Genomic DNA, 4,756 nt, shown 5'->3' on the forward strand with positions numbered 1-4,756 from the left:
ATTCATGTAGATCGTGTTGTCCCCGACAAAACCTATGAGTTTCGGCAGATGCGGAACATTTTTTTTCAGTGGGGATTTGAGGGTTTCATCTCAAATTGAGGTAGGGGGTGTTATAATTTACTTTCTTGCTATATTACATGCTTGTGATGCTTATACAACTTGATTACATGCTTGAATCACAAAATCTAGAGATTTCATTATTTATTTTTCTTGTGAAGAATTTAATTTTCCAGGTTGTCCATAACTTTGTTTAATTATGTAGCATGATAGAATGTTAACCCTTGATATGTTAATTGACATATATTAAATTTAGATTATTTGGGCAAGTATTGAGGATTTTATTTAATATTTATCTTGAATAAAATATTAAATCATGTGGCCTTAACTAGCTTGAAATCGATGTGTGTTAGCATATTATATTCGGCCCTAACATGCTCTTCAACATAGGTGAAGTTTAGAGTAAACGGAAGTGTTTTGAAATATAGTAATATTTAATTTATTAGATTAATTAAATTGCTCTAAGTGCACTATTCATCCCATCGGATTTCTAACTTGATATTCTTGATATGCATGCTATGTAGTTTCACATATATTTAATCTAGAATATTTGATTAGGTCTTGAAACCTTTCATTTATTATTTTTCTAGTATTAAGGTTTAATGCTCATGATCGTATCTTGCATGAAATGTACTTGTATTGTGTTCTTAAATCAAGTTATGACATGTTGTATAACATATATTAAATTGAGGTCATTTGGATGACTTTTAAAATCTAGAGATTTTAATTAAATGAAATAATTAAAATCCATTCATTGGTTTTATGCACTTGATTAAGTTGCTAACCTTGCATACATGATTTCCATGACATGCTCCTTCACGTGTATTAAATTGAGACTAATCGGATAAGTTTAAGACTTACAATTACCTGTTTTACTTGTATGGAACTTAGTTCACTTAGTTGTAATTTGTATTCCATGGAACTTTAGTTTTTCACATGTAACTAGACCCCGTGCATCTTAGTTTCATTAATGTACTTAATGAACTTGCATCATTGTCTTAGAATGATTTAATTATCTATGTATTGCTTAGTAAATAATTAAATCATTAATCTTATACCTGTGATATTTTTGCATCGATGGATTCTATGTGACATATATCCTAGTTTGTAGTCTATGGAGATGCATACTACGATTTCTTGACATTTCACATGCCATGTTAGTTGAGAACTTAGGGCATGACTTAGGTGTTCCCAAAATCTTAGTTTCCATGAAATGTGTTCAATGCATTACTTGTGTCTTAGTACTATCTTGACTTGCACAATATGTTGATTTTCGAAACTTGGGATATCAATCAATAATTGACATGACTAGGACTTGGTTCTAGTACGGGGGAATGTCCCTCTACACTATCGTGCGCATTAGGGGAAGGTACCCTTGGGTTAGTAGCCCTAAAGTGATCCCAAAAGAATTATTTTTCTATAGTGCGCACAAGGGGAAGGTACCCATGGGTTAGTAGCCCTAAAGTGATCCCATGAGTACGGTTCTAATCCGGGCGATATCCGAGTTTCCACATTGGTTGATTTCACTCTTTAAATTTCAAGTTGCTATTCTTTGAAGATTTAAACCATGTTGTATATCTGAAATGCTCTAATCTTATTCAATTGCATAGATACTATATCTTGTTCTTGATTTTATATGTAACTCCTTTCATGTAATATGAATTGTTTCAACTTTGTCTAATTGCATAAGTATTATGTGCTATCCTTGATTCCATGCACTCTTCTCGTCCTGATAATTGGAATACTCCGACCATATTAATTGCATTGATAACTAAAATCCTTGTATTCAAATATCCTTTTGTCGTGTTGTGTGAAATTATACCAAACCTTGCTTAATTGTACTACTAATGCAATCCATGTTAATCTATGTTCAAGTATCCTTCTTATAGTATTCTTGGATTATCCCAACTTTGACTTGTGTTATATATGTATATATATCATGATTCTTGTTACTTATACTCCATGGTAGCTTAGAATGATCCCTGAGTCTAATCTATGACATAGACGTTAGGTGGCATGATCCCTTTTGAACTATATCATGTTAGTCCTAAAAATCTCTAAAGAAATCGAGTCGATGCATGCTCACCCCTACGAATAAACTTGTTAGTCTTGTTTATTCACCCCGAAGTTACTGGGTGTTTTCTAGGTAAAGAAGCTTTGTTGTGGGATACACAACACTTTTAGACATGCTAGAAGTCTTGAAGTATTTTTGATGACATTGAATATGCACATGTTAGCATATCATGTTTGTTTTTGTTTATTTTGACAAAGCTTGTATCTTTTGATTCCATGTGTGTAATGTGTACCTAAGTACACTCTTTACAATGTATTTGATATGTATGAGATAAGGCCGGAGGCCATTGACATGTATATTGAATTCTATGTATGTTTTAACTTCATGAAATATTATGAAAATATTGAAAAATGCCAAGTCATTATCTCACCATGGTTGCATCGGGTGTGGGAATTCCATTTTGATCCTTTCCATTTTGATCCTTCCATAGGGTCTCATTATTCATGTATGAAGTGTGGCCAAGGGCCGAATGGTATTTTGAAACCATTTCGTAGTTTTGAATTTCGAGTTTTCATTTCAAGTTCCATTTTTGTCATTTTGGCCGTTGGGGGGTCGGATTTTGCATCGGCTATATTTTTAAGCCATGGACTATTGTAGCGCATCCAAATAGATAAGTTACATTTGTGTGCATGATTTTTTTCAAGAAAAACCTCATCCTTGGTGATTTGAGCTTCCTACGGACTCATTTTGCATCCTTATTGCATAATGCTTAAGGGCATTTTGGAAATTTCCTTTGGGAAATAAATTCTGCTCTCCACATAGTGAGTTAGAAAATGTGATTTTAGGGGGGGGGGGGTTTATTCTTCGTGTTTTTCCATAAAATGCCATCTTGGTATCGGAAATCGATCGCAAAGTTCAGCTTCTGTTTTTTCAATTTAGCAACTTTTTGGACCTTCATAACCAGATTTCATGGAGGGGCATTTTGGGCATTTTATAGTGGGTTTTTTTTTTGAATTTTTTGTGAATCACGTAGAAAAATCGATTTTGAGGGGGGTTTCTTCTTTGTGTTTTTTCAGAAAATGTCATCTTGGCCCTAAAAATCCCAATTTTTTCGGAAAAACCCCTACTGCTAGGGTTTCTTGCCGCCCATTCTGCCTCCTTCACATCTAAATGGTTTGAAGGGGTTTCGTAACCGGTTAGATGAGTATGGGTAGTGTTTTGGTCGAGAATTTTGGTCTTCTAACCAGTTAGGAAGGCTTGGTAATCGATTAGATGGTCTTGGGTTGACTATTTTAACCGTTTTGCCCCTGTTTCTTCCGTTAGCCATATCTTCTTCATTTGGACTCTGAATCAAGTGATTTTTGAGTCTAAATTCATTAATTTTTCATTGTATTTCCAATGGTGTGCTTGATAGTACCCACTTTTATGTTTGAAATGACCATTTTACCCCTAGGTCCATTCTTGTTTGTTTTTGAAATGTTACTTCCGCATTTGTTTCGTTTGGGTTCCATGACCTCATTGAGTGTCACATTGGTGTCTTAGGGATGTGTTGTGTCTCTTGAGACCATTGTTTTATTTTTTACTTCCGCATCTCAAATCCGGTTCGGGTCATCACAGGATACACTGGGTTGAAAAATCTAGGGTCGTCACATATCCTGCTTTAGGACACTGCTTGGAAGTGTGTCCAAGCTCTCCATAAGTTTGCTTTCAGAATTGATTCCCATAAGTTTCTTTTAAAAGCCTATTGGTAATCATCCCGTCTCAACATAACATACTTATAAGTAAAAATATTTGTTTGCTTTCACTAATACCAAACACTCCACGTTGATATTTCTATATTATCGCACAATCCCATTCCAATCAAACCATTTATGGAAATCTCAAAAATACTCATATGAAACATAATTGAGGTGCCAAAACCACCAGTTCGCTTTATTAAGAACTTCCTTAAACCATAAACTTCCAAAAGAATAACCATAAAATATTCTTTAAAATACTACTAGTGTACGTAATTAAATCAGTACTACACTTCTAATAATACTTCTACTACAACTAGTAATAAAAATCATATCACTCTTAAAAGAACATTTATCCTTGAACTTCGGTACCCTTCATCTTGGATACTCTGGTATCTCCTCCATCATGATCTTCTTCAGGGTCCTCCTCTCCACTTGACTCAGCTTCAAGCACCACCAAAGTTGTGTTTGGTCCATAATATGGTGGCCAATCCCGCACATAAGAAATCTTCCTTGGCTTATACTCCGAAACAACACCAATTAGATACAATTCCTTGGTCTCCAATTCTGCCTTCTTGGTCTGCCTTCGCAGGGGAATCATCGGAGTAATCTTTTTCTTCCTTAGGTCATTCTTTTCTTTCATCACAGACCACATCCTCTTCCTAGTGCCAAAAATTCTAAAATTATAGAATAAAATTGACATCAGTACGTTCTAAGCGAACCGTAAAGGAATACAACGAATCATAAACTTCAGCTATAAACAAAAGAATACGCTACGCGGAAGTCTTATTATGAAATAACCCTAGAAACACTAAACTTGGAGTGCTCTAATACCAACTCTGATACCCCTCGATTTTAGAGCCACAGGTAATCAAGTCTGGGCACAGATCCAAGGGATACCAAACAATTAAGTATATAAACAAGCATAAATACAAGGAAAGAATAAAGA

The sequence above is a fragment of the Cornus florida genome, unplaced genomic scaffold, assembly GCF_030987335.1.
Source record: "Cornus florida cultivar Cherokee Brave unplaced genomic scaffold, ASM3098733v1 CherokeeBrave_3.0.0_Hap2_Chr05, whole genome shotgun sequence".
NCBI classification, from domain to species: Eukaryota; Viridiplantae; Streptophyta; class Magnoliopsida; order Cornales; family Cornaceae; genus Cornus; species Cornus florida.